General features: G+C 34.2%; 1 protein-coding gene across 1 annotated transcript in view; it reads right to left on the reverse strand.

The window, feature by feature from the left end:
• Positions 1–13,634, reverse strand: part of LOC150093712 (centrosomal protein of 290 kDa-like) — a 462,999-nt gene that overhangs the window by 274,195 nt on the left and 175,170 nt on the right. The window lies entirely within an intron of this gene.

The raw sequence follows: 13,634 nt of genomic DNA on the forward strand, positions 1-13,634 counted from the left end.
GTTCACTCCACTAATCTTTCTCAGAACTCTCATATCTGTGGTCTCCAGTCCTTGATCCAGTGTTTTATTCACACCCAAACTCAGATTCATAAGTTAAAAGTGGATTGAATTCCATATATATTTAGTCAGCTGACTTTCTACCATACCTAATTCTGTTGTTTATGTTTATATTTAATTTTCCAACTTCATTAAAAATTGTGCCTAAATAGCCAAAATGTTTTACTTCTACAGGTTGATCATTCCTCAATCTTTAATACCACTTTCCTTCATAATGTGATCCATATAGATAATCAATGACAGTGGAGATAATGTATATCCTTGACTCACACCTGATTTAACATCAAACCATCTTCCTGTAACTCCTTCATTCTGGTAGATAGGCTTATATGTTGGTTACGCATAACTATTATTTTTCAGAAAATAACAACATTTACTAATAACTTATAATTTAGAACTCTAGGCCCAACTTTGGTAGCCTTTCTTCAGCCTCATTTGGTGAGTGTTACTACCAGCATGCACATATCACTGTTTTTGTGATCCTTGATGATGTGTAACGTTGCTGAAATATAGGAAAGTATTAATTAAAGTTATTATGATTAACATTGTTATCTCTTGAAAAATAATTGCCAAATAGGGGAGAGAATTTCTGAACACAACCGGATGTAGTCCTTGTAGAACAAGGACTACATCTGGTTTCACCATTACAGCCACTCAGGACTTGCTGACCATGATTTGGACACCAACAACAATCTTCTTCTACGTGTTATTCCCGCTTCCTATGCAGGGTCCGCATGTTACTTAGATGCGACTTCTTGTTAGTACTACTCCCAACCGACCCGTCGCCTGGTCTGCCGCTGGGGGGGGGGATATTTTTGACTGTAGAGGCGTATGTTCACGGGGCCGGTTTGCCTGTTTGCGGGATGAAAAACGCCAGATAAACTGGCGGGAAAAATCCTACTGACCGCGCCCAAGACCGGCTAACTTGGCTATGCCTGAGGAAGATCCTCAAATTCCTCACGTCTACAACGGGAATCGAACCTGGGACACTCCTTCCCCAGGCATATGGTTGCGAAGCGCAAAGCCACTAGGCTAACCGCGTGGTCTGGACACCAACAACAATATGCTGGGAAAAGAACACTCTATCACTAGCTAGATTACAATCCTCATTTTCTCTACTTAGAGTAATAGAGTTCCATGTAATAATCTGTCAAATGGCTATGCAAAGTTCTGCAATAACATGGTATAGCCATTTCCACTACCCAACTCAATTGTCACTTTACTGCATGGATGCTTTTCTTGCTTAAAACTCTAATTTCTGTGGTTCTCAGTCTTTAAGAATAATTTAAGAATAATTAAAATTTCTTTAAGAAATTTTATTTCTTACCCAGCCCTCAGATATATAAGTTAAAACTGGTTTGAAAACTATCTTGTATATAGTGAGTTTAGTGTTCTGATTAATTTCTCTCTTATTCCATATAATTTAATCAGCTGACTTCATACCCTATTTAATTTGCTACCTTCACTAAAAAAGTTTGCATAAATGGTTGAAAATTTTTTAAAACTTTTCTATTCTTCATTCAGGATGACAATGAAGTTTTCACTTTTCTAACTATTTTCATAATTTGTCTCTTTACAGTTGATATTCATGTCAAATTTGTTATAGCAGTTCATTCACTTTACTTAAGGAATCTGAAGACCTGTAATAGATTTATTTATAACATTATTTGCATAAAGTAAAGGGTGTAATGTCCAAAACTTTGATGTCAGGGCTAATGCCACTTTGATTCATATTGTGATCCATAGAGACGATGAATAACAGTGAAGATAATATACACCCTTCTCTCATACCTGATTTTTCATCAATCCATCTTCCTCAACCAACTTCCATTCTAACTGCTGACTTACTACTCAAATATATGCTATGCAAATACTTGAATATAATGTCCCATTTACACCATATAACTGTAGCATTTTGAACAGTTTTTCATATCACTCGTTGTCATATGACTTTTTCAGAATTACAAAATTTAAATGCTGATTCCTGTTATATTCCCATGATTCTCAACTATTTGCCTTGAGTGAAAATCTAATCCTGATTATATTTTCACTTATTTTCAACTAAATAACTTGAGCCCAGCTTGTTCTCAAGGTTTGCCATTCCACAATTTTTCTGACCCTCTTCTCAAGTAGAGGGTCAATTTTTCTGATCCTTTTGTTCTAGGTAAGATTTATGCAAGCATAAATCTTACCTAGAACAACAGGGGAATTCTTCTGTAATTGTTACATTCAGTTTATTTTCCCTTCTACAGATGGATACTATGAAATTCTGCTCCAATCATCTGGAATTTGACCATCTGAGACCTTCTGAATCATGCAGTATAGCAAATATATTTATCTGAGCATTTCTGGTTCAAAATCATCTACTCCAGCTGCCTTTCCATATTTCTCATTTCTGATGGCTTTTTCTACCTGATGTACTAAAATGTATTCTTGACTACATTTTTCCAATATTTCTAGCATTGTTCTATCACTTCTTGTTTCATTTAGCAATCTTCCAAAGTATTTACTCAAGACATTCAGAATATCTTTATCTTCAGTTTCCATGTTACCTTTATCCTCTTTGATTCTTTTTACACTCTAAGCTTTGCAATAGTCTCCAGCACAGTTTGTCACCTTCTGATAATTTATCTACTATGTTCTTTCCAAAGCCTTCAAATGACTTTTGTTTAGATTTTATTTTTTACTCGCAGCTTTGCTTTCTTGCATTTTTCTCTGTATTTTCTCAGAGTACATCCTAACTTACTCACCAGAGACTGTCAATATCCTTTCTTCTTTTTATCGAACGCCTCTTTAACTTCCTGAGTCCACAATGCAGTTCTGATTTTTCTATCATTGCTGAAGACTTCACCATCTCCTCTCTTAAATCAACCAATATTTTCTTCAAGATCTGCCAATGAATTTAAAGTTTCTTTCTTGTTTTCAAACTCTTTCAGTTTTTCTTGAATATTTGTATATATTTCAATCTACAGTTTACCTCTGAAAGCTGCTCAACTTTAATTCTTTTTAAAACTTTCTTACACATTTTTATTTTCAGTATGATATTCAATTTTATCCTGCTCAAAACTAAATGGTGATCATATATACTTTTTTGTTCTGGAACAAGCCTGACACAATCAACAAGAACATAGTCAATGAGACTTTTCTTATTTCTTTTGTCTTGAATTTGTCTCCACATTTTTATGTTGGAATATGGTACTGTTAAGATATTGAAATATCTTAACATTATTTTTGTTCGTGGAAAATATTATTATTATTTAATTGAAAATAAAATAAAAGATGTATAAAAAATATCATTATGGTAAAATGATATTTTACTGCAAGAATACAGCAGCCGTGCTTGTAGTTTTGCTAGTAGTGGTTAATTAGAGAGGCCATTAAGCCTAACCATGCTTCATGGTTCAAGTCATCAGTAAGCTTCTCATTAAGCAGTATGAAGAATCAGCAAGATGAACATACCTTACTATACCGCTGGAATTAAAATACATGTAGACGTTTTTTATAATGGGTGCAATGAAATAATCATCAAGTGGAAAGAAACTTCATCACACTGCAAATAAACGTTGGCCATTACTCAAAAAACTTCTCTTTGCTGTTTTTGATACCTGGCTGTCATGACGGCATTCCATGCAGTTACAATTGAGAGAATTGTAACTGCATGGAATGCTCAACTGTGATATGAAAATGAATAGTTTATGCATGGGGGGAGAGAGAAGTTATATTTTGATAAGTGAATAGGACGTAAAAAATGGAACGGATGAAAAAATATATAAGAGAGTTGGAAATAATTTCCTTTAAGAAATAAGGAATGAATGGCTGTATTTTGTGGATTCCTTATATGTTCAGGTTTCTATTGATAATTTATATATCTTCACTGTTGTAATTTTTGAATTTTTTGAGTGAAGATTAGATGAAAAGCTTTTCATGTTTGTATGGAGCTGATGGCTTCAAGTAAACATGCTGGAACATTCCATGTTTACTGTTTCCTGCTTCAATACCGGGTAGCTAAATTTTATGAAGTAAGCTGTTGATGTTTTTGGTACTTGTTTCAAGTTGTAACTGAATATACTTGAAGTAAGGCATATGTTGAAGACATCAGGTATGAGTTATCATTTTCCTGTGTGCAACAAAATTTGCTGCTGTTGTTTCCCTTAGTGAACATAAGGATTAATAATACAAAATATCTGCAAGGACAGATATTTTGTATTTTATGCCAGAAGACCCAATATTTTAAGGTTATAAATGTGTATGTGTGTGAGTAATCACTATTGTTTAAGTACAAATTTATTTTATATTATTTTAATGGCTAATATAGTCCACTTTTGTTTAGGAGTGCCCCTTTTTTTACAATGTCATTGGCTCTTCACTCAAATCTTAGGGCATTACTGAAGTGTTGAATTTACATTATTGAAAACTAACAAATGGAAGAAAATACAAACATACCTTTTTAGGATGTTGTTTCTATCTCCTTATCCTGGTGATATGCATTCATCTGCTGTTAAGCTGCTAAAGGAAGTGGGTTTTGGAAAAGTGGGGGGTAAAGTAATGTGGGGGAATTATTTGAAAAAACAAAAAACCAGGTTTTTTATATGTATAATATTATTATTATTAAGAGTGGGTAGTGAGTGTTTGAGGGAGGGGGGGTGAGAGAAGGATCTGAGGATAGAAATTATTTTTTTATTTCGAAACGGCTCACACCCCATTACTCCCACCCTGAATTTCTCCCATCGATCCCCTCCTCTTCCCCAGAAAGTAGGCTATATTAGCCATTAAAATAATAGTTTATTTTAGAGGAGTAACATGTGTAATTTTCCCAGAAATATCTATTTATTTTATATGTTGTTTTTATACACTGTGCTTACACACACACACTTTGTTAATAATATACATAAAAAGAAAACTTAATTTTCATGTATACAGCATACATACATGAAAATACATAGACCTGGGGAAAGAAACTGCGAAATGTAGGGGGAAATATATATGTATAAAACACCTCTAAATAATTAACAGTGTTCGTTAAAGATACCAAGAAATTTTATACTTGGTTTTAATCCTTTTCCCAAGTAAGCAAAACAAAGTTTTGTGCATGAAATATATTCACGTCTGAGCTAATTGTATATAGAGGCTAATGACTTCATATCACTTGCCTTAGTATGTATCCCATAATGCAAAGCATCCCCCCCCTCCCCTTTCAGGCACATGTATAATGCAATGCATTAAGGGAAGGACCACTACCCAGACTGGTTTTGACCTTTATTGAGATCTCTTCAGTGGGAGCCAGACCCAGGAGATACCAAGGCTGAAGTAATGCAGAAGTCATATATATCTCATATACAAGTAGACAAAAAGTGCTTGACCTTCTTAATAATTGACTTTTTTTTAAATAACAGTGTTATTAATGACTTGTTAATGTATTGAACAGAAATCGAACAGGTACTTATCATTATTACTAGCTTTGATCTTTCTCCAAATTTTCTGTACAATCTAGTAATCATTTCCTCCTGTGGTGTTTAAATCTTCAACATGAACCATTTTTTCCTTTATCTTTGTGTCAGCTACTTTCTCCAATGCTTTGAAAAATTCCTCCACTTCTTCCTTAGTGGAAGCTTCTGTGGGACCATAGGCTCAAATAAGTCTCATTATCTAATTTTCTATTCTGATGTTTTTCTCATATCACTACTTGATTAATGTATGCCAGAAAGGATAATCTTTCTGGCATATTCTTTATCTGGGATAATAGTAATCTTGAATACTATACCTACTCCTTTCTTCCCTGATCCTTAATCTTGAATTCCACTGATTGTGAGCTGGTGACTTTTCACTGTTCACCTTGATTCTGAAAAGGTGATACCTCAGCTAGCATGAAACTCCATGATTGTACCATCATTTTATTTTGGTTTAAACCAAAGGAGATAATAAATTCCAAATTGCCATTTAGCCTACTGAATTTTGTCCTCATTCATTCATTCGGTATCCACAAAGATACATACTGACATAGTATGTCGCAAGAACTGGACGTTAAGTTGGAAACCCCAGCTGGTTACCTACCTTTCTTAAAAGGCTACATAGAGGTCTCCTCCCAGTTATGTAGCTTTGACACTTAAGTGACCCCTTGCAGACAATGTTATACACGTAAATAAAGCCACTATAAATCTACAGAATTCTTTAATTAAAGTGCATAACCACTGTAAAAAATGTGGCATGAAAATCAGCAATCGAAAGTCAAAGAACTATGAAAATAAGCAGGAACATTGAAAACATAAGTTGCATTCTGGATGGAGAACTTACAGATTAAGTAACACCTTTCAAGTATCTAGACACTATTTTTAATTAAGGTGGCAAATTAAATATGGAAATAGACAACAGAATAAGCAAAGCCAGTATGACTAACTAAATTTATATAGAATAAGAGAGAAATTAGTCAAACACTAAAGAAGCTCACACAAGACAGCATTCAAACCAATTTCATCTTATGGATCCAAGAGTTGGGTTGTAAATAAACAGCTAATCAAAGACTGGAGACCAGTCATATGAGAGTTTTAAGAAAAATTAGAGGAGTGAACACACAAGAACAATGACAGAATGATATTAAAAATGAAATTTTAAGAAAGGAATTTGACATTGTTAGTATTCAGGAATGTGTAAGCAGAACTAATCTCATTTGATAAGGTCACTTAAAACAAGAAAAGGAAAAATGAACATAACATATTTCATGGCAAGAAAAGACCTAGAGAATGACCAAGATTGGTGCAATCTGAAGTGTCTTAGATGAATGAAATATAAAATTTGACAACATTGGAGTACTGACAGGTAATTGACTAATTTGGAGAAAACTTGTTGATAAGAAATTGGTAATAACAAAACTTTTCATATAGCACTATTGTAGCATTCTATACACCCCCAATCTTGAGGATACGCATTAAGCATTTGATGATAATGATAATACTCTGCCTTTTTCACTCATCAGTGATCTCCTCACTTTTCAATCTTACTCTTTCTTACTCTTGTCTGCCACAGTGCTTTACAGATGAAAATGCTCTAGGCTCATAATTTGTCCTGGGAAATACTCCATCTAAATGAACTAGCCATTTCATCCATTAAAGCTGCCTTACATTTTTCATCTACTCTCACTTCTCTATCATCTATCAGATAACTCAAATTTTGTCATTATATTTCATTCTGCTTCACTTATTTCTATATTTCTCTCTTTGTTCTCAGCAGAACTTGCATTTTCACATATTTTTTTCACAAGCATTTACCATATTGCTTTGTCCCTGTTGGCATGCATACTTCTGATACATAACATTTCCAACACACAAATGTAAAACTGTTGAAACCTTATGGGATCTACAAGTTGGATTAGACATAAAACAGTTGATTGATAAGTAGAGATACATGTATGAGAGTTCTGAGAAAAATGCCATTAAAGGTAGAATCATATCAAAAATGAAGATGTTAGGAAGCAATCTGACATTGTTAACATTCAAGAATGTGAAAAGAACTAATGTAAGGTGGTAGTGTCACTTAAACAGAATAGCTGAGAAATGGTTAACAAAACAGGTGTTTGATGCAAATCTAGGTGGAGTGTTTCTGTTTGAAGTACCATAGAAGACCAAAAGATAAAATTTGACAATACTGCAGTTTTGAGAAATAGGGCTCATTGGGAGGAAAATTGTTGATGGGAAATTAGTGATTATGTAAACTTAATCATGTTGCACTGTTTATTACTATCGTCATCATCAATCAAATATCTCAATGGACTCTAGGAAAGAAACGCTCAGTTCACAAAACAGCTCATAAGGTGGACATTTTTTGGCGTTTAAGAAATCTTACCTTACTGTCTATAAAACAGCAACTGAGTGATGAAATAGACTTTGACAATGTCATCGACGATTTTGCAAACAGAAAAGCAACAAAAATAACATTTTAGAATGTTGGAATTAAAGTTTTACTTCAAAAATAAACAGTGTTTTTAATTTATTTCCATATACGTCATTATGACTTCGTAATCACCAACATTTTGGAAAAACTGTGCCATTTATAACATAATAAATCTAAACGCATGTTTTGAATACATATGGAAACATAATTAATTAAATTAGAAGTAAACGATTAAAAGTGTATCATCAATGAACAAAGTTTTAATTTTTATTAAACAAATAAATAATATGATATAATTATGTTACTACTTACTTTTAATAAGATGGTTGAGCTTCTCAGCCCTTGCAGAGTTGCTGGATATCTGGCTCAATATTGGTCAAATTCAGTCGATGACTGGCACGCGTGCATGCACGCACGCACACACACACACACACACGAAGACGATTTTTGTATTTTGTTTTTATCTGAAGGAGCGATTAAAATCCTTCCTCACGAAGTTAAGTTGTAGAGAACTACATGACGATTTTCAATGCTTGTTCAGATAATTCGGGAAATTCACTTCTCACTGAAGGCGAGATCCAAAATTGAGCCAAACCAATTTTACGGAATTGCATTTTGAGTCCACTGTCACTTGAAAGCTCGATTAACTGTTTTTTCTTTTTTCGATAATGAAAGGTCGTTCTCGTGACTGCAAGCCTGATATGGATAGCAAACCCACAGAAATTTCTTATAACGTTATTCGGAAAATATGTTTCAAAATTCAGTTTCATATTTTTATGGTGGTCACAAACCCTTTCCAGAAACTCAGAATCAACAAAAATATCATTTTCCACTAAAAAGGATTCCAATGTTGGAAAAGGTGCAAATTGTCTGTCTTTTACATAATTAATCCATAAAACCAGTTTTTTCTCGAATGCCTTTATTTTGTTGTAGGCATCAAGTAGAGTTAAAGAATTTCCCTGAAGGGAGAGATTCAGTTCATTTAATTTCAAAAAAATGTCTGAAAGATAAGATAGTGTTGATAACCATGCTTCGTCAACAAGGAATTGCAAAATCAGAATTACGTTCATTTACAAATAATAAAACTTCGTGCCTTAAATGATATAACCTTGTTAGTACTTTGCCCCTGGAAAGCTAGCGAATTTCAGAAAGAAGCAAAAGTTGTATATATTCACTGCCCATTTCATCGCAAAGTACCGAAAATAACCTGTTATTTACTGGCCGAGTTTTAACAAAATTAACTAGCTTCACAGCATTATATAGCACAGTTTTAAATTCTGGTGGCATTCCTTTGGAGGCTAACGCTTCCATATGTATAAAACAATCAACTGTTTCATTTGCCCTTCTTTTCAAAGTCCTAGTTCTAAGCCACTTTTCCATTATTAAAAAACGTTTCCGAAAATATATAAATATATAATACTGGGGTTAACTCAGGACACACTTTGTCCAAGTATCACTTATCACTTCTCAAGATATACTGAGCCTTGCTTGAAGGAGGGAAACCTTCAATAATAAAAATCAATAAACAACAAGCCATTGGTTGAAATGTGGATTCACTTCAAATCTGACAAAACAGCAAGGGAAGGTGGAAGCAATAAAATTATATTATTGTTCACTTCGCCCCTCTTTTATTATTGTCATTCTGCCACTACAAATTTAGCAGTGGAATGACAAATAATAAAAAGGGTGAAGTGAACAACAATATAGTTTTATTGCTTCCACCTTTGAACATTCAGAAGATATTTGTTGTTTCTTTTTTTTAAGTCTCCATTTGATTTCAATAATTTTTACTTACTAATTCAATTTTAATTTGTTTAGATAATTAAAAAATATATATTTATTTACTCAATTTAAGTCTGCCTGCGGACCACAGGTTGAGAAACACTGATCTAGCAATTTCTAAATGTATTCCAAGGGTCAGAATAAGGAAGGTGTGAAATGTTTGAATGAATTAAGCATGCAATAGAGAGGATAAATGCATTATGAAGGCAGCATAAGAGGAGAGGTAATAATCAATTCCATTAGGATTACAAAGAACAGGCAAGGAAGATGATTTGTTGGTAAGGGTAGCAAAAGTGAAGTGTGAGCAGCAGTTAGCTAATGAAGCCAAAAAGAATCCAGAATTCTAGGGAGTTCTTTCAATATGTAGACAGCAAAAAAAAAAAAAACAATGATTATGGAAGGATGACAGCAATTGGAGAAAATGGTATAAGAACAACTGCTGCAGAAGATATATAGTTGATATATTTAATGAGCAGTTCATAGAGGTCTTTCATTCTTGTGAATGTGACATCATGGAGAGTTTGAGAGTAGTTAATGATGAATAGGAGAGACTGACTGTAAGTAAGTGAGCAATAAGTATATGGGGAATTGAGCACACTTGATGTTAATAAGGGGGTAGGACTTGATAATATATCACCACGTACCATATTTACTCGAATATAACTCACCCTCACACATAACTCACATCCCTGATTTTACTTTACAAAAAAAGAAACCCCAAATCAACAACACCAGAGTTAAAGATCAACATAAGAAGCCTGAATGCCAAAGAAATAGAACTAGCTGAGGAATTACATAAGTACCAGATTGACATAATAGGGGTGACTGAAACAAAAAAGACAAAAACTGGTGAGATCTTTCTGAGCAATAAATACAAAATGTTATATTCAGGCAATGACAATCAAGGAAAAGAAGGAGTAGCCATAGTATTCAACACTAAATACAAAGCTAATCTTCATGAATAGCAGGCAGTCTAAAGTAGAGTGATGTGGGCAAATATGAAAATGGGGAACTGGACAATTAGACTTATTTGTGCCTATCGTCCCACAGAAGATTCTAATAAGGTAGAAGTGGAGGAATTTTTTGAGGATTTAGAGAAAGCAACTGACACAATGAAAAATGAAAAGTTGGTCTTTGTTGGGGATCTAAATAGCACAGTAGGAAATGATTGTGAGACATACAAAAATATTTTGGGAAAATTTGGAGAAAAGAGCAAAGCTAATAATAATGGCAAATATCTGTCGGATTTCTGCTCAGGACATGGACTGGTTATTACTAACACCATGTTCCAACATAAAAATGTGCACAAATTCACATGGAGAGAAGAGGCAAGGAATAAGAAAAGTCTCATTGACTATGTTATTGTTGACAGTGATGTTTTCTGCCAGGTGCAGGATACCAGTGTACAGAGGATTTGAAATTGGAAGTTATCACTATTTAGTCTTGAGCAGGATAAAATTAAATTTCATATTGAAAAGAATAACATGTAAGAAAGTTTTAAAGCAAATAAAAGTTGAGTCGCTCTCAGATGTGAACTGTAGACTAAAATACACAAAGATTATAGAAGAAAAAATGAAAGAGTTTGAGAACAGGAACCAAACTTTAGAGATTCAGTGGCAAGCCTTACAGAAAACATTGATTAATTCAGCCTGAGAGGCATGTGGTGAGGTTGTCTGCAAGGATAGAAAAATCAGAACTCCATGGTAGACACAGGAAGTTAGAGAGGCAGTGAAGGAAAAGAAGAAAGCATATCAAAAGTTCCTCACAAATAAATCAGCTTGTGCTCTTAGAGAATACAGAGACCAATATAAGAAAGCTAAACACTTTGTAAAACTAGCTAAACAAAAGTCATGAGAGGACTCTGGCAAGAACATAGAAAATAAATATCAAGAAGGTAGCAAAAATATTCTGGAGGTTGTTGAAGAAGCTTAGAAATGGAGGAAAGAGTGTTATAAAAGGAGTTAGAGATGATAAAGGTGACATGAAAACCAGAGAAAAAAATATCCTTGAAGTATGGAGTAATTACTTCGAAAAATTGGTAAATGAAACAAGCAGTGATAGCACATTATTGAATAACACTCAACAGTCATACAGTCATGAAGTAGAAAAAGCTATCAAAGGCTTGAAATTTGGAAAGGTAGCAGGAGTAGATGATATTCGACCAGAAATGCTGAAGTATGGTGGTATAAAAGTCTTACAGTGGCTGCACTGCATAGTTCAGAAAGCCTGGACAAAGGGGCAAATTCCTGATGATTGGAGTAGAGCTCTCATAGTACTCATATATAAAAAGGGAAATAAAACTGAATGTATGAATTACAGAAGTATTTCCTTACTGAGTGTTCCTGGTAAGATTTATGCCAGTATACTTGAGAAACAGTCGAGAAGAATTGTGGAAGAAAAGCTTGGTGAAGAACAAGCTGGATTCAGGCTAAATAGAGGCTGTCAGGATTCAGATCTTTACTTCACAACAAATAGTTGAGAAATCATGGGAATATAACAAAGATCTGTATTTAAGTTTTGTCGATCTGGAAAAGGCATATGACAAGGTGCCAAGAGAGAAGCTGTTCAATACGCTACAGTTATATGGTGTCAATGGGGCATTATATCAAGCAATACTTAGTCTGTATTTGAGTTGTAAGTCAGCAGTTAGAATTGAAGTACAGGAAGATGTTTAATGTTAGATCTGGAGTGAGACAAGGATGTACATTATCCCCTCTGTTATTCATTATCTATATGAATCACATTGTGAAGGAAAGTGGTATTAAACACGATATGAAAATTGGAGATGTTAATGTCATCTCTTTGCTTTATATGGACGATGTTATACTTCTATATAAATCTGCTACAAGGCTGCAAGATTCCCTGACTAAATTGAATAACTCTTGTGATAGACATGGCATGAAGGTCAGCAATAAAAAGACAAAGACAATGAAAATAGGTAGAATCATTGAAAATGTCAACTGCGTTGTGAACGGAGAACCTGTGGAACAAGTAAAACATTTCAGCTACTTAGGCACGATTTTTAGTAAAGATGGTAAATTAAATATGGAAATAGACAACAGAATCAACAAAGCTGGTATGGTAGGAAGTCAATTGAATAAATTCATATGGAATAAGAGAGAAATTAGTCGGAACACTAAATTAGCTGTATACAAGACAGTGTTCAAACCAGTTTTAACTAATGGGTCTGAGAGCTGGCTCAGAAGTAAAACACTTGACCAAAGACTAGAGACCGCAGATATGAGAGTCCTGAGAAAGATTAGAGGCGTGAACAGATGTCATCAATGGCAATATCATATTAAAAACAAGGATATTAGGAAAGAACTTAATATTGTCAGCATCCAGGAATGCGTTAGCAGAGCTAATCTCAGGTGGTATGGTCACTTAAATAGAATGGGCGAGGAAAGATTAGCAAAACAAGTGTTCTCTGCCAGGTTGGCAGGAAAACGACCCAGAGGAAGACCAAGATATAGGTGGATTGATACGGTACAATGTGCCTTAGATGATAGAAATATAAGATCTGATAATGTTGGAGTCTTGACAAGTAACAGACTGATTTGGAGGAAAATTGTAGATAGGAAGTTAGTAATGATGTAAATTTTTCATGTAGTACTATCATATCTTGTACACCCCTTGAGGGTACATGGCAGGAATTTGATGATGATGATGAAGTTTTGCATATACCTCGCACATGAAAAAAAGTTTAAACATGTTCATGTCAGGGCGACAGTAACTTGCTTGCCGTGGTTAACAACACGCCCTCCCCAACAGCAACTACACTGCAGAAGCAAGAAAAACAAGTAGTTTTATTGTATGACTGAATAAGGTGCAGAGATATTTGCAAGACTGTGTAATATATTTGTCAACAAATAGTGCAATGAGAGACAACTGTGATAAAAATGGCAATAACT

The sequence above is a fragment of the Typopeltis vanoorti genome, chromosome 23, assembly GCF_054136105.1.
Source record: "Typopeltis vanoorti isolate ZY-2024b chromosome 23, IOZ_Tvanoo_1.0, whole genome shotgun sequence".
NCBI classification, from domain to species: domain Eukaryota; kingdom Metazoa; phylum Arthropoda; class Arachnida; order Uropygi; family Thelyphonidae; genus Typopeltis; species Typopeltis vanoorti.